Below are 26,266 nucleotides of genomic sequence, written 5' to 3' on the forward strand. Positions count from 1 at the left end.
ATGGTGCTTTTAGTGTCTCAGAATACCGCAGCACGCGACATAGCTTTGCAGACGATAAGTACAACCGTTTCAGAGAGAAGAGCGGCCAATGTGACGATCTGGCTTTAAGTCGATTCGATAACAAATGACGAAAACTGACGGATTTCTCAGGTTAATACTACATATGAACACTTTTCACATTCTCCCGTGCAAATCGGCTGCTAGTCCTCCTTTCATGCAGAATCATGAGGTCCTAGCTCATGTCCAAGGCACCAAAGCCAGCTAAAAAGTCAATAATCGATACCTAAAAGTTGAATTGTACTACTTCTTCCTGGCTATTACATCAACTTAGAAGCTTCATCTGTGTTCTACTATGGTGCTTTTAGTGTCTCAGCATACCGCAGCACGCGACATAGCTTTGCAGACGAGAAGTACAACCGTTTCAGAGAGAAGAGCGGCCAATGTGACGATCTGGCTTTAAGTCGATTCGATAACAAATGACGAAAACGGACGGATGTCTCAGGTTTTTACTACATATGAACACTATTCACATTCTCCCGTGCAACTCGGCTGCTAGTCCTCCTTTCATGCAGAATCTTAAGGTCCTAGCTCATGTCCAAGGTACCAAAGCCAGTTAAAAAGTCAATAATCGATACCAAAAACTTGAATTGGATTACTTCTTACTGGCTATTACATCAACTTAGAAGCCTCATCTGTTTTCTACTATGGTGATTTTAGTGTCTCCGCATACCGCAGCACGCGACATAGCTTTGCAGACGATAAGTACAACCGTTTCAGAGAGGAGAGCGGCCAATGTGACGATCTGGCTTTAAGTCGGTTCGATAACAAATGACGAAAACGGACGGATGTCTATGGTTTTTACTACATATGAACACTTTTCATATTCTCCCGTGTAACTCCGCTGCTAATCCTCCTTTCATGCAGAATCTTAAGGTCCTAGCTCATGTCCAAGGCACCAAAGCCAGCTAAAAGTCAATAATCGATACCTAATACTTGAATTGTACTACTTCTTCCTGGCTATTACATCAACATAGAAGCTTCATCTGTGTTCTACTATGGTGCTTTCACTGTCTCCGCATACCGCAGCACGCGACATAGCTTTGCAATCGATACGTACAACCCTTTCAGAGAGAAGAGCGGCCAATGTGGCGATCTGGCTTTAAGGCTATTCGATAACAAATGACGAAAACGGACCTATTTCTCAGGTTTTTACTACATATGAACACTTTTCACATTCTCCCGTGCAACTCGGCTGCTAGTCCTCCTTTCATGCTGAATCTTAAGGTCCTAGCTCATGTCCAAAGCACCAAAACCTGCTAAAGATCAATATTCAATACCTAAAACTTGAATTGTACTACTTCTTACTGGATATTACATCAACTTAGAAGCTTCATCTTTGTTCTACTGTGGTGATTTTAGTGTCTCCGCATACCGCAGCACGTGACATAGCTTTGCAGGCGATAAGAACAACCGATTCAGAGAGAATAGCGGCCAATGTGACGATCTGGCTTTAAGTCGATTCGATAACAAATGACGAAAACGGACGGATATCTCAGGTTTTTACTACATATGAACACTTTACACATTCTCCCGTGCAACTCGGCTGCTAGTCCCCCAATCATGCAGAATGTTAATGTCCTAGCTCATGTCCAAGGCACCAAAGCCAGCTAAAAAGTCAATAATCGATACTTAAAACTCGAATTGTATTACTTCTTACTGGCTATTACATCAACTTAGAATCTTGATCTGTGTTCTACTATGGTGCTTTTAGTGTCTCAGCATACCGCAGCACGCGACATAGCTTTGCAGACGATAAGTACAACCGTTTCAGAAAGAAGAGCGGCCAATGTGACGATCTGGCTTTAAGTCGATTCGATAACAAATGACGATCATGGAAGGATTTCTCGGGTTTTTAATACATATGAACACTTTTCACATTCTTCCGTGCTACTCGGCTGCTAGTCCTCCTTCATGCAAAATCTTAAGTTCCCGGCTAATGTCCAAGGCACAAAATCCAGCTAAAAATTCAATATTCAATACTTAAAACTCGAATTGTATTACTTCTTACTGGCTATTACATCAACTTAGAATCTTGATCTGTGTTCTACTATGGTGCTTTTAGTGTCTCAGCATACCGCAGCACGCGACATAGCTTTGCAGACGATAAGTACAAGTGTTTCAGAGAGAAGAGCGGCCAATGTGACGATCTGGCTTTAAGTCGATTCGATAACAAATGACGAAAACGGACGGATTTCTCAGGTTTTTACTACATTTGAACACTTTTCACATTCTCCCGTGCAACTCGGCTGCTAGTCCTCCTTTCATGCTGAATATTAAGGTCCTAGCTCATGTCCAAGGCACAATATCCAGCAAAAAATTCAATATTCAATACCTAAAACTCGAATTTTACTACTTCTTACTGGCTATTACATCAACTTAGAAGCTTGATCTGTGTTCTACTATGGTGCTTTTAGTGTCTCAGCATACCGCAGCACGCGACATAGCTTTGCAGACGATAAGTACAAGTGTTTCAGAGAGAAGAGCGGCCAATGTGTCGATCTGGCTTTAAGTCGATTCGAAAACAAATGAAGAAAACGGACGGATTTCTCAGGTTTTTACTACATTTGAATACTTTTCACATTCTCCCGTGCAACTCGGCTGTTAGTCCTCCTTCATGCAAAATCTTAAGTACCTAGCTCGTGTCCAAAGCACCAAAGAAGGGTTAAAAGTCAATAACCGATACCTAAAACTGTAATTGTACTACTTCTTACTGGGTATTACATCAAGTTAGAAGCATCATCTGAGTTCTACTATGGTGCATTCAGTGTGTCCGCATACCGCAGCACGCGACATAGCTTTGCAGACGATAAGTACAACCGTTTCAGAGAGAAGAGCGGCCAATGTGACGACCTGGCTTTAAGTCGGTTCGATAAGAAAAGACGAAAAAAGACCGATTTCTCAGGTTTTTACTACATATGAACACTTTTCACATTCTCCCGTGCAACTCGGCTGCTAGTCCTCCTTTCATGCAGAAACTTAAGGTCCTAGCTCAAGTCCAAGGCACCAAAGCCAGCTAAAAAGTAAATAATCGATACTTAATACTTGAATTGTACTATATCTTACTGGCTATTACATCAACTTAGAAGCTTCATCTGTGTTCTACTATGGTGCTTTTACTGTCTCCGCATACCGCAGCACGCGACATAGCTTTGCAGATGATAAGTTCAAGCGTTTCAGAGATAAGAGCGGCCAATGTGACGATCTGGCTTTAAGTCGATTCGATAACAAATGACGAAAACGGACGGATGTCTCAGGTTTTTACTACATATGAACACTTTTCACATTCTCCTGGGCAACTCGGCTGCTAGTCCTCCTTTAATGCAGAATCTTAACGTCCTAGCTCATGTCCAAGGCACCAAAGCCAGCTAAAAATTCAATATTGAATACCTAAAACTTGAATTGTACTACTTCTTACTGGCTATTACATCAACTTAGAAGCTTCATCTGTGTTCTACTATGGTGCTTTTAGTGTCTCCGCATACCGCAGCACGCGACATAGCTTTGCAATCGATAAGTACAACCGTTTCAGAGAGAAGAGCGGCCAATGTGACGATCTGGCTTTAAGTCGATTCGATAACAAACGACGAAAACGGACCGATTTCTCAGGTTTTTACTACATATGAACACTTTACACATTCTCCCGTGCAACAGGGCTGCTAGTCCTCCTTTCATGCAGAGTGTAAAGTTCCTAGCTCATGTCCAAGGCACCAAAGCCAGCTAAAAATTCAATATTGAATACCTAAAATTTGAATTGTACTACTTCTTACTGGCTATTACATCAACTTAGTAGCTTCATCTGTGTTCTACTATGGTGCTTTTAGTGTCTCCGCATACCGCAGCACGCGACATAGCTTTGCAATCGATAAGTACAACCGTTTCAGAGAGAAGAGCGGCCAATGTGACGATCTGGCTTTAAGTCGATTCGATAACAAATGACGAAAACGGACGGATTTCTCGGGTTTTTACTACATGTTAAGACTTTTCACATTCTCCCGTGCAAATCGGCGGCTAGTCCTCCTTTCATGCAGAATGTTAAGGTCCTAGCTCATGTCCAAGGCACCAATGCCAGCTAAAAAGTCAATAATCGATACCTAAAACTTGAATTGTACTATATCTTACTGGCTATAACATCAACTTAGAAGCTTGATCTGTGTTCTACTATGGTGCTTTTACTGTCTCCGCATACCGCAGCACGCGACATAGTTTTGCAGACGATAAGTACAACCGTTTCAGATAGAAGAGCGGCCAATGTGACGATCTGGCTTTAAGTCGATAAGATAACAAATGACGAAATCGGACGGATATCTCAGGTTTTTACTACATATGAACACTTTACACATTCTCCCGTGCAACTCGGCTGCTAGTCCCCCTATCATGCAGAATGTTAATGTCCTAGCTCATGTCCAAGGCACCAAACCCAGCTAAAAAGTCAATAATCGATACCTAAAACTTGAATTGTACTACGTCTTACTGGGTATTACATCAACTTAGAAGCTTCATCTGTGTTCTACTACGGTGCTTTTAGTGTCTCCGCATACCGCAGCACGCGACATAGCTTTGCAGACGAAAAGTACAAGCGTTTCAGAGAGAAGATCGGAAAATGTGACGATCTGGCTTTAAGTCGATTCGATAACAAATGACGAAAACGGACGTATTTCTCAGGTTTTTACTACTTTTGAACACTTTTTACATTCTCCCGTGCACCTCGGCTGCTAGTCCTCCTTCATGCAAAATCTTAAGTTCCTAGCTCGTGTCCAAGGCACCAAAGAAGGGTAAAATGTCAATAACCGATAGCTAAAACTTGAATTGTACTACTTTTTACTGGCTATTACATCAACTTAGAAGCTTCATCTGTGTTCTACTATGGTGATTTTAGTGTCTCCGCATACCGCAGCACGCGACATAGCATTGCAATCGATAAGTACAACCGTTTCAGAGTGAAGAGCGGCCAATGTGACGATCTGGCTTTAAGTCGATTCGATAACAAATGACGAAAACGGACGGATTTCTCAGGTATTTTTTTACATATGAACACTTTTCACATTCTCCTGGGCAACTCGGCTGCTAGTCCTCCTTTCATGCAGAATGTTAACGTCCTAGCTCATGTCCAAGGCACCAAAGCCAGCTAAAAAGTCAATATTGAATACCTAAAACTTGAATTGTACTACTTCTTACTGGCTATTACATCAACTTAGAAGCTTCATCTGTGTTCTACTATGGTGCTTTTAGTGTCTCCGCATACCGCAGCACGCGACATAGCTTTGCAATCGATAAGTACAACCGTTTCAGAGAGAAGAGCGGCCAATGTGACGATCTGGCTTTAAGTCGATTCGATAACAAATGACGAAAACGGACGGGTGTCTCAGGTTTTTACTACATATGAACACTTTTCACATTCTCCCGTGCAACTCCGCTGCTAATCCTCCGTTCATGCAGAATCTTAAGGTCCTAGCTCAGGTCCAAGGCACCAAAGATAGCTAAAAAGTCAATAATCGATACCTAAAAATTGAATTGTACTACTTCTTACTGGCTATTACATCAACTTAGAAGCTTCATCTGTGTTCTACTATGGTGATTTTAGTGTCTCCGCATACCGCAGCACGCGACTTAGCTTTGCAGACGATAAGTACAACCGTTTCAGAGAGAAGAGCGGCCAATGTGACGATCTGGCTTTAAGTCGATTCGATAACAAATGACGAAAACGGACGGATATCTCGGGTTTTTACTACATGTGAAGACTTTTCACATTCTCCCGTGCAAATCGGCTGCTAGTCCTCCTTTCATGCAGAATGTTAAGGTCCTAGCTCATGTCAAAAGCACCAAAGTCAGCTAAAAAGTCAGTAATTGATACCTAAAACTTGAATTGTACTACTTCTTACTGGCTATTACATCAACTTAGAAGCTTCATCTGTGTTCTACTATGGTGATTTTAGTGTCTCCGCATACCGCAGCACGCGACATAGCTTTGCAGACGATAAGTACAACCGTTTCAGTGAGAAGAGCGGCCAATGTGACGATCTGGCTTTAAGTCGATTCGATAACAAATGACGAAAACGGACGGATTTCTCAGGTTTTTACTACATATGAACACATTTCACATTCTCCCGTGCAACACGGCTGCTAGTCCTTCTTTCATGCAGAATCTTTAGGTCCTAGCTCATGTCCAAGGCACCAATGCCAGCTGAAAAGTCAATAATCGATAACTGAAACTTGAATTGTACTATATCTTACTGGCTATTACATCAACTTAGAAGCTTCATCTGTGTTCTACTATGGTGCTTTTACTGTCTCCGCATACCGCAGCACGCGACATAGCTTTGCAGACGATAAGTACAACCGTTTCAGAGAGAAGAGCGCCAATGTGACGATCTGGCTTTAAGTCGATTCGATAACAAATGACGAAAACGGACGGATGTCTCAGGTTTTTACTACATATGAACACTTTTCACACTCTCCCGTGCAACTCTGCTGCTAGTCCTCCTTTCATGCAGAACGTTAAGGTCCTAGTTCATGTCCAAGGCACGAAAGCCAGCTAAAAAGTCAATAATCAATACCTAAAACTTGAATTGTACTACTTCTTACTGGCTATTACATCAACTTAGAAGCTTCATCTGTGTTCTACTATGGTGCTTTTAGTGTCTCCGCATACCGCAGCACGCGACATAGCTTTGCCAACGATAAGTACAAGCGTTTCAGAGATAAGAGCGGCCAATGTGACGATCTGGCTTTAAGTCGATTCGATAACAAATGACGAAAACGGACCTATTTCTCAGGTTTTTACTACATATGAACACTTCTCACATTCTCCCGTGCAACTCGGCTGCTAGTCCTCCTTTCATGCAGAGCGTTAAGGTGCTAGCTCATGTCCAAGGCACCAAAGCCAGCTAAAAAGTCAATAGCCGATACCTAAAACTTGAATTGTACTACTTCTTACTGGCTATTACATCAACTTAGAAGCTTCATCTGTGTTCTACTATGGTGATTTTAGTGTCTCCGCATACCGCAGCACGCGACATAGCTTTGCAGTCGAGAAGTACAACCGTTTCAGAGAGAAGAGCGGCCAATGTGACGATCTGGCTTTAAGTCGATTCGATAACAAACGACGAAAACGGACCGATTTCTCAGGTTTTTACTACATATGAACACTTTACACATTCTCCCGTGCAACAGGGCTGCTAGTCCTCCTTTCATGCAGAGTGTAAAGTTCCTAGCTCATGTCCAAGGCACCAAAGCCAGCTAAAAATTCAATATTGAATACCTAAAATTTGAATTGTACTACTTCTTACTGGCTATTACATCAACATAGAAGCTTCATCTGTGTTCTACTATGGTGCTTTTAGTGTATCAGCATACCGTAGCACGCGACATAGCTTTGCAGACGATAAGTACAACCGTTTCAGAGAGAAGAGCGGCCAATGTGACGATCTGGCTTTAAGTCGATTCGATAACAAATGACGAAAACGGACGGATTTCTCAGGGTTTTACTACATATGAACACTTTTCACATTCTCCTGTGCAACTCGGCTGCTAGTCCTCCATTCATGTAGCATCTTAAGGTCCTAGCTCAAGTCCAAGGCACCAAAGCCAGCTAAAATGGCAATATTCAATACCTAAAACTTGAATTGTACTACTTCTTACTGGCTATTACATCAACTTAGAAGCTTCATCCGTGTTCTGCTATGGTGCTTTTAGTGTCTCAGCATGCCGCAGCACGCGACATAGCTTTGCAGACGATAAGTACAACCGTTTCAGAGAGAAGAGCGGCCAATATGACGATCTGGCTTTAAGTCGATTCGATAACAAATGACGAAAACGGACGGATTTCTCAGGTTTTTACTACATATGAACACTTTTCACATTCTCCCGTGCAACTCGGCTGCTAGTCCTCCTTCATGCAAAATCTTAATTTCCTAGCTCATGTCCAAAGCACCAAAGAAGGGAAAAAAGTCAATAACCGATACCTAAAACTTTAATTGTACTACTTCTTACTGGCTATTACATCAACTTAGAAGCTTCATCTGTGTTCTACGATGGTGCTTTTAGTGTGTCCGCATACCGCAGCACGCGACATAGCTTTGCAGACGATAAGTACAACTTTTTCAGAGAGAAGAGCGGCCAATGTGACGATCTGGCTTGAAGTCGATTCGACAACAAATGACGAAAACGGACGGATTTCTCAGGTTTTTACTACGTATGAACACTTTTCACATTCTCGCGTGCAACTCGGCTGCTAGTCCTCCTTTCATGCAGAGCGTTAAGGTGCTAGCTCATGTCCAAGGCACCAAAGCCAGCTAAAAAGTCAATAATCGATACCTAAAACTTGAATTGTACTACTTCTTACTGGCTATTACATCAACTTAGAAGCTTCATCTGTGTTCTACTATGGTGATTTTAGTGTCTCCGCATACCGCAGCACGCGACATAGCTTTGCAGACGAGAAGTACAACCGTTTCAGAGAGAAGAGCGGCCAATGTGACGATCTGGCTTTAAGTCGATTCGATAACAAACGACGAAAACGGACCGATTTCTCAGGTTTTTACTACATATGAACACTTTACACATTCTCCCGTGCAACAGGGCTGCTAGTCCTCCTTTCATGCAGAGTGTAAAGTTCCTAGCTCATGTCCAAGGCACCAAAGCCAGCTAAAAATTCAATATTGAATACCTAAAATTTGAATTGTACTACTTCTTACTGGCTATTACATCAACTTAGAAGCTTCATCTGTGTTCTACTATGGTGCTTTTAGTGTCTCCGCATACCGCAGCACGCGACATAGCTTTGCAATCGATAAGTACAACCGTTTCAGAGAGAAGAGCGGCCAATGTGACGATCTGGCTTTAAGTCGATTCGATAACAAATGACGAAAACGGACGGATTTCTCGGGTTTTTACTACATGTTAAGACTTTTCACATTCTCCCGTGCAAATCGGCGGCTAGTCCTCCTTTCATGCAGAATGTTAAGGTCCTAGCTCATGTCCAAGGCACCAATGCCAGCTAAAAAGTCAATAATCGATACCTAAAACTTGAATTGTACTATATCTTACTGGCTATAACATCAACTTAGAAGCTTGATCTGTGTTCTACTATGGTGCTTTTACTGTCTCCGCATACCGCAGCACGCGACTTAGCTTTGCAGACGATAAGTACAACCGTTTCAGAGAGAAGAGCGGCCAATATTACGATCTAGCTTTAAGTCGATTCGATGACAAATGACGAAAACGGACGGATGTCTCAGGTTTTTACTTCATATGAACACTTTTCACATTCTCCCGTGAAACTCCGCTGCTAATCCTCCTTTCATGCAGAATCTTAAGGTCCTAGCTCATGTCCAAGGCACCAAAGCCAGCTAAAACGTCAATAATCGATAACTAAAACTTGTATTGTACTACTTCTTACTGGCTATTACATCAACTTAGAAGTTTTATCTGTGTTCTACTATGGTGCTTTTAGTGTCTCCGCATACCGCAGCATGCGACAAAGCTTTCCAGACGATAAGTACAACCGTTTCAGAGAGAAGAGCAGCCAATGTGACGATCTGGCTTTAAGTCGATTTGATAACAAATAACGAAAACGAACGGATTTCTCAGGTTTTTACTACATATGAACACTTTTCACATTTTCCCGTGCAACTCGGCTGCTAGTCCTCCTTTCATGCAGAATCTTAAGGTCCTAGCTCATGTCCAAGGCACCAAAGCCAGCTAATACGTCAATAATCGATAACTAAAACTTGTATTGTACTACTTCTTACTGGCTATTACATCAACATAGAAGCTTCATCTGTGTTCTACTATGGTGCTTTTAGTGTATCAGCATACCGTAGCACGCGACATAGCTTTGCAGACGATAAGTACAACCGTTTCAGAGAGAAGAGCGGCCAATGTGACGATCTGGCTTTAAGTCGATTCGATAACAAATGACAAAAACGGACGGATTTCTCAGGGTTTTACTACATATGAACACTTTTCACATTCTCCTGTGCAACTCGGCTGCTAGTCCTCCATTCATGTAGAATCTTAAGGTCCTAGCTCAAGTCCAAGGCACCAAAGCCAGCTAAAATGGCAATATTCAATACCTAAAACTTGAATTGTACTACTTCTTACTGGCTATTACATCAACTTAGAAGCTTCATCCGTGTTCTGCTATGGTGCTTTTAGTGTCTCAGCATGCCGCAGCACGCGACATAGCTTTGCAGACGATAAGTACAACCGTTTCAGAGAGAAGAGCGGCCAATGTGACGATCTGGCTTTAAGTCGATTCGATAACAAATGACGAAAACGGACGGATTTCTCAGGTTTTTACTACATATGAACACTTTTCACATTCTCCCGTGCAACTCGGCTGCTAGTCCTCCTTCATGCAAAATCTTAATTTCCTAGCTCATGTCCAAAGCACCAAAGAAGGGAAAAAAGTCAATAACCGATACCTAAAACTTTAATTGTACTACTTCTTACTGGCTATTACATCAACTTAGAAGCTTCATCTGTGTTCTACGATGGTGCTTTTAGTGTGTCCGCATACCGCAGCACGCGACATAGCTTTGCAGACGATAAGTACAACTTTTTCAGAGAGAAGAGCGGCCAATGTGACGATCTGGCTTGAAGTCGATTCGACAACAAATGACGAAAACGGACGGATTTCTCAGGTTTTTACTACGTATGAACACTTTTCACATTCTCGCGTGCAACTCGGCTGCTAGTCCTCCTTTCATGCAGAATCTTAAGGTCCTAGCTCATGTCCAAGGCACCAAAGCCAGCTAAAAAGTCAATAATCGATACCTAAAACTTGAATTGTACTACTTCTTACTGGCTATTACATCAACTTAGAAGCTTCATCTGTTTTCTACTATGGTGATTTTAGAGTCTCCGCATACCGCAGCACGCGACATAGCTTTGCAGACGAGAAGTACAATCGTTTCAGAGAGAAGAGCGGCCAATGTGACGATCTGGCTTTAAGTCGATTCGATAACAAACGACGAAAACGGACCGATTTCTCAGGTTTTTACTACATATGAACACTTTACACATTCTCCCGTGCAACAGTGCTGCTATTCCTCCTTTCATGCAGAATCTTAAGGTCCTAGCTCATGTCCAAGGCACCAAAGCCAGCTAAAAAGTCAATAAACGATATCTAAAACTTGAATTGTACTACTTCTTCCTGGCTATTACATCAACTTAGAAGCTTCATCTGTGTTCCACTTTGGTGCTTTTAGTGTCTCCGCATACCGCAGCACGCGACATATCTTTGCAGACGATAAGTACAAGTGTTTCAGAGAGAAGAGCGGCCAATGTGACGATCTGGCTTTAAGTCGATTCGATAACAAATGACGAATACGGACGGATTTCTCAGGTTTTTACTACATATGAACACTTTTCAGATTCTCCCGTGCAACTCGGCTGCCAGTCCTCCTTTCATGCAGAATCTTAAGGTCCTAGCTCATGTCCAAGGCACCAAAGCCAGCAAAAAAGTCAATAATCGATACCTAAAACTTGAATTGTACTACTTCTTACAGGCTATTACATCAACTTAGAAGCTTTATCTGTGTTCTACTATGGTGCTTTTAGTGTCTCAGAATACCGCAGCACGCGACATATCTTTGCAGACGATAAGTACAACCGTTTCAGAGAAGAATAGCGGCCAATGTGACGATCTGGCTTTAAGTAGATTCGATAACAAATGACGTAAACGGACGGATGTCTCAGGTTTTTACTACATATGAACATTTTTCACATTCTCCCGTGCAACGCGGCTGCTAGTTATCCTTTCATGCAGAATCTTAAGGTCCTAGCTCATGTCCAAGGTACCAAAGCCAGCTGAAAAGGCAATAATCGATACCTAAAACTTGAATTGTACTACATCTTACTGGCTATTACATCAACTAAGAAGCTTCATCTGTGTTCTACTATGGTGATTTTAGTGTCTCCGCATACCGCAGCACGCGACATAGCTTCGCAGACGATAAGTACAACCGTTTCAGAGAGAAGAGCGGCCAATGAGACGATCTGGCTTTAAGTCGATTCGATAACAAATGACGAAAACGGACGGATTTCTCAGGTTTTTACTACATATGAACACTTTTCACACACTCCCGTGCAACTCGGCTGCTAGTCCTCCTTACATGCAGAATCTTAAGGTCCTAGATCATGTCCAAGGCACCACAGCCAGCTAAAAAGTCAATAATCGATACCTAAAACTTGAATTGTACTACTTCTTACTGGCTATTACATCAACTTAGAAGCATCATCTGTGTTCTACTATGGTGCTTTTACTGTCTCCGCATACCGCATCACGCGACATAGCTTTGCAGACGATAAGTACAACCGATTCAGAGAGAAGAGCGGCCAATGTGACGATCTGGCTTCAAGTTGATTCGATAACAAATGACGAAATCGGACGGATTTCTCAGGTTTTTACTACATATGAACACTTTTCACATTCTCCCATGCAATTCGGCTGCTAGTCCTCCTTTCATGCACAATCTTAAGGACATAGATCATGACCAAGGCACCAAAGCCAGCTAAAAAGGCAATTATCGATACCTAAAACTTGAATTGTACTACTTCTTACTGGCTATTACATCAACTTAGAAGCTTCATCTGTGTTCTACTATGGTGGTTTTAGTGTCTCCGCATACCGCAGCACGCGACATAGCTTTGCAGTCGATAAGTACAAGCGTTTCAGAGAGAAGAGCGCCCAATGTGACGATCTGGCTTTAAGTCAGTTCGATAACAAATGACGAAAACGGACGTATTTCTCAGGCTTTTACTACATTTGTACACTTTTCACATTTTCCCGTGCAACTCGGTTGCTAGTCCTCCTTTCATGCTGAATCTTAAGGTCCTAGCTCATGTCCAATTCACCAAAGCCATCTAAAACGTCAATAATCGATACCTAAAACTTGAATTGTACTACTTCTTACTGGCTATTACATCAACTTAGAAGCTTCATCTGTGTTCTACTATAGTGCTTTTAGTGTCTCCGCATACCGCAGCACGTGACATAGCTTTGCAGACGATAAGTACAACCGTTTCAGAGAGAAGAGCGGCCAATGTGGCGATCTGGCTTTAAGTAGATTCGATAACAAATGACGAAAACGGACGGATTTCTCAGGATTTTACTACATATGAACACTTTTCGCATTCTCCCGTGCAAATCGGCTGCTAGTCCTCCTTTCATGCAGAATCTTAAGGTCCTAGCTCATGTCCAAGGCACCAAAGCCAGCTAAAAAGTCAATAATCGATATCTAAAACTTGAATTGTACTACTTCTTCCTGGCTATTACATCAACTTAGAAGCTTCATCTGTGTTCTACTATGGTGCTTTTAGTGTCTCAGCATACCGCAGCACGCGACATAGCTTTGCAGACGATAAGTACAACCGTTTCAGAGAGAAGAGTGGCCAATGTGACGATCTGGCTTTAAGTCGATTCGATAACAAATGACGAAAACGGACGGATTTCTCAGGGTTTTACTACATATGAACACTTTTCATATTCTCCCATGCAACTCCGCTGCTAATCCTCCTTTCATGCAGAATCTTAAGGTCCTAGCTCATGTCCAAGGCACCAAAGCCAGCTAAAAAGTCAATAATCGATTCCTAAAACTTGAATTGTACTACTTCTTCCTTTGCTATTACATCAACTTAGAAGCTTCATCTGTGTTCTACTATGGTGCTTTTAGTGTCTCAGAATACCGCAGCACGCGACATAGCTTTGCAGACGATAAGTACAACCGTTTCAGAGAGAAGAGCGGCCAATATGACGGTCTGGCTTTAAGTCGATTCGATAACAAATGACGAAAACGGACGGATTTCTAGGTTTTTACTACATATGAGCACTTTTCATATTCTCCCGTGCAACTCCGCTGCTAATTTCCTTTCATGCAGAATCTTAAGGTCCTAGCTCATGTCCAAGGCACCAAAGCCAGCTAAAAAGTCAATAATCGATACCTAAAACATGAATTTTACTACTTCTTACTGGCTATTACATCAACTTAGAAGCTACATCTGTGTTCTACTATGGTGCTTTTACTGTCTCCGCCTACCGCAGCACGCGATATGGCTTTGCAGACGATAAGTACTACCGTTTCAGAGAGAAGAGCGGCCAATGTGACGATCTGGCATTACGTCGATTCGATAACAAATGACGAAAACGGACGGATTTCTCAGGTTTTTACTACATATGAACACTTTTCACATTCTCCCGTGCAAATCGGCTGCTAGTCCTCCTTTCATGCAGAATCTTAAGGTCCTAGCTCATGTCCAAGGCACCAAAGCAAGCTAAAAAGTCAATAATCGATACCTAAAACTTGAATTGCACTATTTCTTACTGGCTATTACATCAACTTAGAAGCTTCATCTGTGTTCTACTATGGTGTTTTTCGTGTCTCCGCATACCGCAGCACGCGACATAGCTTTGCAATCGATAAGTACAACCGTTTCAGACAGAGGAGCGGCCAATGTGACGATCTGGCTTTACGTCGATTCGATAACAAATGACGAAAACGGACGGAGTTCTCAGGTTTTTACTACATATGAACACTTTTCACATTCTCCTATGCAAATTGGCTGCTAGTCCTCCTTTCATGCAGAATGTTAAGGTCCTGGCTCATGTCCAAGGCTCCAAGACAGCTATAAAGTCAATAATCGATACCTAAGACTTGAATTGTACTACTTCTTACTGGCTATTACATCAACTTAGAAGCTTTATCTGTGTTGTACTATGGTGCTTTTAGTGTCTCAGAATACCGCAGCACGCGACATAGCTTTGCAGACGATAAGTACAACCGTTTCAGAGAGAAGAGCGGCCAATGTGACGATCTGGCTTTAAGTCGATTCGATAACAAATGACGAAAACTGACGGATTTCTCAGGTTAATACTACATATGAACACTTTTCACATTCTCCCGTGCAAATCGGCTGCTAGTCCTCCTTTCATGCAGAATCATGAGGTCCTAGCTCATGTCCAAGGCACCAAAGCCAGCTAAAAAGTCAATAATCGATACCTAAAAGTTGAATTGTACTACTTCTTCCTGGCTATTACATCAACTTAGAAGCTTCATCTGTGTTCTACTATGGTGCTTTTAGTGTCTCAGCATACCGCAGCACGCGACATAGCTTTGCAGACGAGAAGTACAACCGTTTCAGAGAGAAGAGCGGCCAATGTGACGATCTGGCTTTAAGTCGATTCGATAACAAATGACGAAAACGGACGGATGTCTCAGGTTTTTACTACATATGAACACTATTCACATTCTCCCGTGCAACTCGGCTGCTAGTCCTCCTTTCATGCAGAATCTTAAGGTCCTAGCTCATGTCCAAGGTACCAAAGCCAGTTAAAAAGTCAATAATCGATACCAAAAACTTGAATTGGATTACTTCTTACTGGCTATTACATCAACTTAGAAGCCTCATCTGTTTTCTACTATGGTGATTTTAGTGTCTCCGCATACCGCAGCACGCGACATAGCTTTGCAGACGATAAGTACAACCGTTTCAGAGAGGAGAGCGGCCAATGTGACGATCTGGCTTTAAGTCGGTTCGATAACAAATGACGAAAACGGACGGATGTCTATGGTTTTTACTACATATGAACACTTTTCATATTCTCCCGTGTAACTCCGCTGCTAATCCTCCTTTCATGCAGAATCTTAAGGTCCTAGCTCATGTCCAAGGCACCAAAGCCAGCTAAAAGTCAATAATCGATACCTAATACTTGAATTGTACTACTTCTTCCTGGCTATTACATCAACATAGAAGCTTCATCTGTGTTCTACTATGGTGCTTTCACTGTCTCCGCATACCGCAGCACGCGACATAGCTTTGCAATCGATACGTACAACCCTTTCAGAGAGAAGAGCGGCCAATGTGGCGATCTGGCTTTAAGGCTATTCGATAACAAATGACGAAAACGGACCTATTTCTCAGGTTTTTACTACATATGAACACTTTTCACATTCTCCCGTGCAACTCGGCTGCTAGTCCTCCTTTCATGCTGAATCTTAAGGTCCTAGCTCATGTCCAAAGCACCAAAACCTGCTAAAGATCAATATTCAATACCTAAAACTTGAATTGTACTACTTCTTACTGGATATTACATCAACTTAGAAGCTTCATCTTTGTTCTACTGTGGTGATTTTAGTGTCTCCGCATACCGCAGCACGTGACATAGCTTTGCAGGCGATAAGAACAACCGATTCAGAGAGAATAGCGGCCAATGTGACGATCTGGCTTTAAGTCGATTCGATAACAAATGACGAAAACGGACGGATATCTCAGGTTTTTACTACATATGAACACTTTACACATTCTCCCGTGCAACTCGGCTGCTAGTCCCCCAATCATGCAGAATGTTAATGTCCTAGCTCATGTCCAAGGCACCAAAGCCAGCTAAAAAGTCAATAATCGATACTTAAAACTCGAATTGTATTACTTCTTACTGGCTATTACATCAACTTAGAATCTTGATCTGTGTTCTACTATGGTGCTTTTAGTGTCTCAGCATACCGCAGCACGCGACATAGCTTTGCAGACGATAAGTACAACCGTTTCAGAAAGAAGAGCGGCCAATGTGACGATCTGGCTTTAAGTCGATTCGATAACAAATGACGATCATGGAAGGATTTCTCGGGTTTTTAATACATATGAACACTTTTCACATTCTTCCGTGCTACTCGGCTGCTAGTCCTCCTTCATGCAAAATCTTAAGTTCCCGGCTAATGTCCAAGGCACAAAATCCAGCTAAAAATTCAATATTCAATACTTAAAACTCGAATTGTATTACTTCTTACTGGCTATTACATCAACTTAGAATCTTGATCTGTGTTCTACTATGGTGCTTTTAGTGTCTCAGCATACCGCAGCACGCGACATAGCTTTGCAGACGATAAGTACAAGTGTTTCAGAGAGAAGAGCGGCCAATGTGACGATCTGGCTTTAAGTCGATTCGATAACAAATGACGAAAACGGACGGATTTCTCAGGTTTTTACTACATTTGAACACTTTTCACATTCTCCCGTGCAACTCGGCTGCTAGTCCTCCTTTCATGCTGAATATTAAGGTCCTAGCTCATGTCCAAGGCACAATATCCAGCAAAAAATTCAATATTCAATACCTAAAACTCGAATTTTACTACTTCTTACTGGCTATTACATCAACTTAGAAGCTTGATCTGTGTTCTACTATGGTGCTTTTAGTGTCTCAGCATACCGCAGCACGCGACATAGCTTTGCAGACGATAAGTACAAGTGTTTCAGAGAGAAGAGCGGCCAATGTGTCGATCTGGCTTTAAGTCGATTCGAAAACAAATGAAGAAAACGGACGGATTTCTCAGGTTTTTACTACATTTGAATACTTTTCACATTCTCCCGTGCAACTCGGCTGTTAGTCCTCCTTCATGCAAAATCTTAAGTACCTAGCTCGTGTCCAAAGCACCAAAGAAGGGTTAAAAGTCAATAACCGATACCTAAAACTGTAATTGTACTACTTCTTACTGGGTATTACATCAAGTTAGAAGCATCATCTGAGTTCTACTATGGTGCATTCAGTGTGTCCGCATACCGCAGCACGCGACATAGCTTTGCAGACGATAAGTACAACCGTTTCAGAGAGAAGAGCGGCCAATGTGACGACCTGGCTTTAAGTCGGTTCGATAAGAAAAGACGAAAAAAGACCGATTTCTCAGGTTTTTACTACATATGAACACTTTTCACATTCTCCCGTGCAACTCGGCTGCTAGTCCTCCTTTCATGCAGAAACTTAAGGTCCTAGCTCAAGTCCAAGGCACCAAAGCCAGCTAAAAAGTAAATAATCGATACTTAATACTTGAATTGTACTATATCTTACTGGCTATTACATCAACTTAGAAGCTTCATCTGTGTTCTACTATGGTGCTTTTACTGTCTCCGCATACCGCAGCACGCGACATAGCTTTGCAGATGATAAGTTCAAGCGTTTCAGAGATAAGAGCGGCCAATGTGACGATCTGGCTTTAAGTCGATTCGATAACAAATGACGAAAACGGACGGATGTCTCAGGTTTTTACTACATATGAACACTTTTCACATTCTCCTGGGCAACTCGGCTGCTAGTCCTCCTTTAATGCAGAATCTTAACGTCCTAGCTCATGTCCAAGGCACCAAAGCCAGCTAAAAATTCAATATTGAATACCTAAAACTTGAATTGTACTACTTCTTACTGGCTATTACATCAACTTAGAAGCTTCATCTGTGTTCTACTATGGTGCTTTTAGTGTCTCCGCATACCGCAGCACGCGACATAGCTTTGCAATCGATAAGTACAACCGTTTCAGAGAGAAGAGCGGCCAATGTGACGATCTGGCTTTAAGTCGATTCGATAACAAATGACGAAAACGGACGTATTTCTCAGGTTTTTACTACATTTGAACACTTTTCACATTCTCCCGTGCAAATCGGCTGCTAGTCCTCCTTTCATGCAGAATCATGAGGTCCTAGCTCATGTCCAAGGCACCAAAGCCAGCTAAAAAGTCAATAATCGATACCTAAAAGTTGAATTGTACTACTTCTTCCTGGCTATTACATCAACTTAGAAGCTTCATCTGTGTTCTACTATGGTGCTTTTAGTGTCGCAGCATACCGCAGCACGCGACATAGCTTTGCAGACGAGAAGTACAACCGTTTCAGAGAGAAGAGCGGCCAATGTGACGATCTGGCTTTAAGTCGATTCGATAACAAATGACGAAAACGGACGGATGTCTCAGGTTTTTACTACATATGAACACTATTCACATTCTCCCGTGCAACTCGGCTGCTAGTCCTCCTTTCATGCAGAATCTTAAGGTCCTAGCTCATGTCCAAGGTACCAAAGCCAGTTAAAAAGTCAATAATCGATACCAAAAACTTGAATTGGATTACTTCTTACTGGCTATTACATCAACTTAGAAGCCTCATCTGTTTTCTACTATGGTGATTTTAGTGTCTCCGCATACCGCAGCACGCGACATAGCTTTGCAGACGATAAGTACAACCGTTTCAGAGAGGAGAGCGGCCAATGTGACGATCTGGCTTTAAGTCGGTTCGATAACAAATGACGAAAACGGACGGATGTCTATGGTTTTTACTACATATGAACACTTTTCATATTCTCCCGTGTAACTCCGCTGCTAATCCTCCTTTCATGCAGAATCTTAAGGTCCTAGCTCATGTCCAAGGCACCAAAGCCAGCTAAAAGTCAATAATCGATACCTAATACTTGAATTGTACTACTTCTTCCTGGCTATTACATCAACATAGAAGCTTCATCTGTGTTCTACTATGGTGCTTTCACTGTCTCCGCATACCGCAGCACGCGACATAGCTTTGCAATCGATACGTACAACCCTTTCAGAGAGAAGAGCGGCCAATGTGGCGATCTGGCTTTAAGGCTATTCGATAACAAATGACGAAAACGGACCTATTTCTCAGGTTTTTACTACATATGAACACTTTTCACATTCTCCCGTGCAACTCGGCTGCTAGTCCTCCTTTCATGCTGAATCTTAAGGTCCTAGCTCATGTCCAAAGCACCAAAACCTGCTAAAGATCAATATTCAATACCTAAAACTTGAATTGTACTACTTCTTACTGGATATTACATCAACTTAGAAGCTTCATCTTTGTTCTACTGTGGTGATTTTAGTGTCTCCGCATACCGCAGCACGTGACATAGCTTTGCAGGCGATAAGAACAACCGATTCAGAGAGAATAGCGGCCAATGTGACGATCTGGCTTTAAGTCGATTCGATAACAAATGACGAAAACGGACGGATATCTCAGGTTTTTACTACATATGAACACTTTACACATTCTCCCGTGCAACTCGGCTGCTAGTCCCCCAATCATGCAGAATGTTAATGTCCTAGCTCATGTCCAAGGCACCAAAGCCAGCTAAAAAGTCAATAATCGATACTTAAAACTCGAATTGTATTACTTCTTACTGGCTATTACATCAACTTAGAATCTTGATCTGTGTTCTACTATGGTGCTTTTAGTGTCTCAGCATACCGCAGCACGCGACATAGCTTTGCAGACGATAAGTACAACCGTTTCAGAAAGAAGAGCGGCCAATGTGACGATCTGGCTTTAAGTCGATTCGATAACAAATGACGATCATGGAAGGATTTCTCGGGTTTTTAATACATATGAACACTTTTCACATTCTTCCGTGCTACTCGGCTGCTAGTCCTCCTTCATGCAAAATCTTAAGTTCCCGGCTAATGTCCAAGGCACAAAATCCAGCTAAAAATTCAATATTCAATACTTAAAACTCGAATTGTATTACTTCTTACTGGCTATTACATCAACTTAGAATCTTGATCTGTGTTCTACTATGGTGCTTTTAGTGTCTCAGCATACCGCAGCACGCGACATAGCTTTGCAGACGATAAGTACAAGTGTTTCAGAGAGAAGAGCGGCCAATGTGACGATCTGGCTTTAAGTCGATTCGATAACAAATGACGAAAACGGACGGATTTCTCAGGTTTTTACTACATTTGAACACTTTTCACATTCTCCCGTGCAACTCGGCTGCTAGTCCTCCTTTCATGCTGAATATTAAGGTCCTAGCTCATGTCCAAGGCACAATATCCAGCAAAAAATTCAATTTTCAATACCTAAAACTCGAATTTTACTACTTCTTACTGGCTATTACATCAACTTAGAAGCTTGATCTGTGTTCTACTATGGTGCTTTTAGTGTCTCAGCATACCGCAGCACGCGACATAGCTTTGCAGACGATAAGTACAAGTGTTTCAGAGAGAAGAGCGGCCAATGTGTCGATCTGGCTTTAAGTCGATTCGAAAACAAATGAAGAAAACGGACGGATTTCTCAGGTTTTTACTACATTTGAATACTTTTCACATTCTCCCGTGCAACTCGGCTGTTAGTCCTCCTTCATGCAAAATCTTAAGTACCTAGCTCGTGTCCAAAGCACCAAAGAAGGGTTAAAAGTCAATAACCGATACCTAAAACTGTAATTGTACTACTTCTTACTGGGTATTACATCAAGTTAGAAGCATCATCTGAGTTCTACTATGGTGCATTCAGTGTGTCCGCATACCGCAGCACGCGACATAGCTTTGCAGACGATAAGTACAACCGTTTCAGAGAGAAGAGCGGCCAATGTGACGACCTGGCTTTAAGTCGGTTCGATAAGAAAAGACGAAAAAAGACCGATTTCTCAGGTTTTTACTACATATGAACACTTTTCACATTCTCCCGTGCAACTCGGCTGCTAGTCCTCCTTTCATGCAGAAACTTAAGGTCCTAGCTCAAGTCCAAGGCACCAAAGCCAGCTAAAAAGTAAATAATCGATACTTAATACTTGAATTGTACTATATCTTACTGGCTATTACATCAACTTAGAAGCTTCATCTGTGTTCTACTATGGTGCTTTTACTGTCTCCGCATACCGCAGCACGCGACATAGCTTTGCAGATGATAAGTTCAAGCGTTTCAGAGATAAGAGCGGCCAATGTGACGATCTGGCTTTAAGTCGATTCGATAACAAATGACGAAAACGGACGGATGTCTCAGGTTTTTACTACATATGAACACTTTTCACATTCTCCTGGGCAACTCGGCTGCTAGTCCTCCTTTAATGCAGAATCTTAACGTCCTAGCTCATGTCCAAGGCACCAAAGCCAGCTAAAAATTCAATATTGAATACCTAAAACTTGAATTGTACTACTTCTTACTGGCTATTACATCAACTTAGAAGCTTCATCTGTGTTCTACTATGGTGCTTTTAGTGTCTCCGCATACCGCAGCACGCGACATAGCTTTGCAATCGATAAGTACAACCGTTTCAGAGAGAAGAGCGGCCAATGTGACGATCTGGCTTTAAGTCGATTCGATAACAAATGACGAAAACGGACGTATTTCTCAGGTTTTTACTACATTTGAACACTTTTCACATTCTCCCGTGCAACTCGGCTGCTAGTCCTCCTTTCATGCAGAATCTTAAGGTCCTAGCTCATGTCCAAGGCACCAAAGCCAGCTAAAAAGTCAATAATCGATACCTAATACTTCAATTGTACTACTTCTTACTTGCTATTACATCAACTTAGAAGCTTCATCTGTGTTCTACTATGGTGCTCTTAGTGTCTCCGCATATCGCAGCTCGCGACATAGCTTTGTAGACGATAAGTACAACCGTTTCAGAGAGAAGACCGGCCAATGTGACGATCTTGCTTTAAGTCGATTCGATAACAAATGACGAAAGCGGACGGATTTCTCAGGTTTTTACTACATATGAACACTTTTCTCATTCTCCCGTGCAACTCTCCTGCTAGTCCTCCTTTCATGCAGATTCTTAAGGTCCTAGCTCATGTCCAAGGCACCAAAGCCAGCTAAAAAGTCAATAATCGATACCTAAAACTTGAATTGTACTACTTCTTACTGGCTATTACATCAACTTAGCAGCTTCATCTGTGTTCTACTATGGTGCTGCTAGTGTTTCCGCATATCGCAGCACGCGACATAGCTTTGTAGACGATAAGTACAACCGTTTCAGAGAGAAGAGCGGCCAATGTGACGATCTGGCTTTAAGTAGATTCGATAACAAATGACGAAAGCGGACGGATTTCTCAGGTTTTTACTCCATATGAACACTTTTCTCATTCTCCCGTGCAACTCGGCTGCTAGTCCTCCTTTCATGCAGAATCATAAGGTCCTAGCTCATGTCCAAGGCACCAAAGCCAGCTAAAACGTCAATAATCGATACCTAAAACTTGAATTGTACTACTTCTTACTGGCTATAACATCAACTTAGAAGCTTCATCTGTGTTCTACTATGGTGCTTTTAGTGTCTCCGCATACCACAGCACGCGATATAGCTTTGCAATCGATAAGTACAACCGTTTCAGAGAGAAGAGCGGCCAATGTGGCGATCTGGCTTTAAGGCGATTCGATAACAAATGACGAAAACGGACCTATTTATCAGGTTTTTACTACATATGAACACTTTTCACATTCTCCCGTGCAACTCGGCTGCTAGTCCTCCTTTCATGCAGAATCTTAAGGTCCTAGCTCATGTCCAAGGCACCAAAGCCAGCTAAAAAGTCCATAATCAATACCTAAAACTTGAATTGTACTACGCCTTACTGGCTATTACATCAACTTAGAAGCTTCATCTGTGTTCTACTACGGTGCTTTTAGTTCCTCCGCATACCGCAGCACGCGACATAGTTTTGCAGACGATTAGTACAACCGTTTCAGAGAGAAGAGCGTGGAATGTGACGATCTGGCTTTAAGTCGATTCGATAACAAATGACGAAAACGGACGGATTTCTCAGGTTTTTACTACATATGAACAGTTTACACATTCTCCCGTGCAACTCGGCTGCTAGTCCTCCTTTCATGCTGAATCTTAAGGTCCTAGCTCATGTCCAAAGCACCAAAGCCTGCTAAAGATCAATATTCAATACCTAAAACTTGAATTGTACTACTTCTTACTGGATATTACATCAACTTAGAAGCTTCATCTTTGTTCTACTGTGGTGATTTTAGTGTCTCCGCATACCGCAGCACGTGACATAGCTTTGCAGGCGATAAGAACAACCGATTCAGAGAGAATAGCGGCCAATGTGACGATCTGGCTTTAAGTCGATTCGATAACAAATGACGAAAACGGACGGATATCTCAGGTTTTTACTACATATGAACACTTTACACATTCTCCCGTGCAACTCGGCTGCTAGTCCCCCAATCATGCAGAATGTTAATGTCCTAGCTCATGTCCAAGGCACCAAAGCCAGCTAAAAAGTCAATAATCGATACTTAAAACTCGAATTGTATTACTTCTTACTGGCTATTACATCAACTTAGAATCTTGATCTGTGTTCTACTATGGTGCTTTTAGTGTCTCAGCATACCGCAGCACGCGACATAGCTTTGCAGACGATAAGTACAACCGTTTCAGAAAGAAGAGCGGCCAATGTGACGATCTGGCTTTAAGTCGATTCGATAACAAATGACGATCATGGAAGGATTTCTCGGGTTTTTAATACATATGAACACTTTTCACATTCTTCCGTGCTACTCGGCTGCTAGTCCTCCTTCATGCAAAATCTTAAGTTCCCGGCTAATGTCCAAGGCACAAAATCCAGCTAAAAATTCAATATTCAATACTTAAAACTCGAATTGTATTACTTCTTACTGGCTATTACATCAACTTAGAATCTTGATCTGTGTTCTACTATGGTGCTTTTAGTGTCTCAGCATACCGCAGCACGCGACATAGCTTTGCAGACGATAAGTACAAGTGTTTCAGAGAGAAGAGCGGCCAATGTGACGATCTGGCTTTAAGTCGATTCGATAACAAATGACGAAAACGGACGGATTTCTCAGGTTTTTACTACATTTGAACACTTTTCACATTCTCCCGTGCAACTCGGCTGCTAGTCCTCCTTTCATGCTGAATATTAAGGTCCTAGCTCATGTCCAAGGCACAATATCCAGCAAAAAATTCAATATTCAATACCTAAAACTCGAATTTTACTACTTCTTACTGGCTATTACATCAACTTAGAAGCTTGATCTGTGTTCTACTATGGTGCTTTTAGTGTCTCAGCATACCGCAGCACGCGACATAGCTTTGCAGACGATAAGTACAAGTGTTTCAGAGAGAAGAGCGGCCAATGTGTCGATCTGGCTTTAAGTCGATTCGAAAACAAATGAAGAAAACGGACGGATTTCTCAGGTTTTTACTACATTTGAATACTTTTCACATTCTCCCGTGCAACTCGGCTGTTAGTCCTCCTTCATGCAAAATCTTAAGTACCTAGCTCGTGTCCAAAGCACCAAAGAAGGGTTAAAAGTCAATAACCGATACCTAAAACTGTAATTGTACTACTTCTTACTGGGTATTACATCAAGTTAGAAGCATCATCTGAGTTCTACTATGGTGCATTCAGTGTGTCCGCATACCGCAGCACGCGACATAGCTTTGCAGACGATAAGTACAACCGTTTCAGAGAGAAGAGCGGCCAATGTGACGACCTGGCTTTAAGTCGGTTCGATAAGAAAAGACGAAAAAAGACCGATTTCTCAGGTTTTTACTACATATGAACACTTTTCACATTCTCCCGTGCAACTCGGCTGCTAGTCCTCCTTTCATGCAGAAACTTAAGGTCCTAGCTCAAGTCCAAGGCACCAAAGCCAGCTAAAAAGTAAATAATCGATACTTAATACTTGAATTGTACTATATCTTACTGGCTATTACATCAACTTAGAAGCTTCATCTGTGTTCTACTATGGTGCTTTTACTGTCTCCGCATACCGCAGCACGCGACATAGCTTTGCAGATGATAAGTTCAAGCGTTTCAGAGATAAGAGCGGCCAATGTGACGATCTGGCTTTAAGTCGATTCGATAACAAATGACGAAAACGGACGGATGTCTCAGGTTTTTACTACATATGAACACTTTTCACATTCTCCTGGGCAACTCGGCTGCTAGTCCTCCTTTAATGCAGAATCTTAACGTCCTAGCTCATGTCCAAGGCACCAAAGCCAGCTAAAAATTCAATATTGAATACCTAAAACTTGAATTGTACTACTTCTTACTGGCTATTACATCAACTTAGAAGCTTCATCTGTGTTCTACTATGGTGCTTTTAGTGTCTCCGCATACCGCAGCACGCGACATAGCTTTGCAATCGATAAGTACAACCGTTTCAGAGAGAAGAGCGGCCAATGTGACGATCTGGCTTTAAGTCGATTCGATAACAAATGACGAAAACGGACGTATTTCTCAGGTTTTTACTACATTTGAACACTTTTCACATTCTCCCGTGCAACTCGGCTGCTAGTCCTCCTTTCATGCAGAATCTTAAGGTCCTAGCTCATGTCCAAGGCACCAAAGCCAGCTAAAAAGTCAATAATCGATACCTAATACTTCAATTGTACTACTTCTTACTTGCTATTACATCAACTTAGAAGCTTCATCTGTGTTCTACTATGGTGCTCTTAGTGTCTCCGCATATCGCAGCTCGCGACATAGCTTTGTAGACGATAAGTACAACCGTTTCAGAGAGAAGACCGGCCAATGTGACGATCTGGCTTTAAGTAGATTCGATAACAAATGACGAAAGCGGACGGATTTCTCAGGTTTTTACTCCATATGAACACTTTTCTCATTCTCCCGTGCAACTCGGCTGCTAGTCCTCCTTTCATGCAGAATCATAAGGTCCTAGC

The sequence above is a fragment of the Schistocerca gregaria genome, chromosome 11 (assembly GCF_023897955.1).
Source record: "Schistocerca gregaria isolate iqSchGreg1 chromosome 11, iqSchGreg1.2, whole genome shotgun sequence".
NCBI classification, from domain to species: Eukaryota; Metazoa; Arthropoda; class Insecta; order Orthoptera; family Acrididae; genus Schistocerca; species Schistocerca gregaria.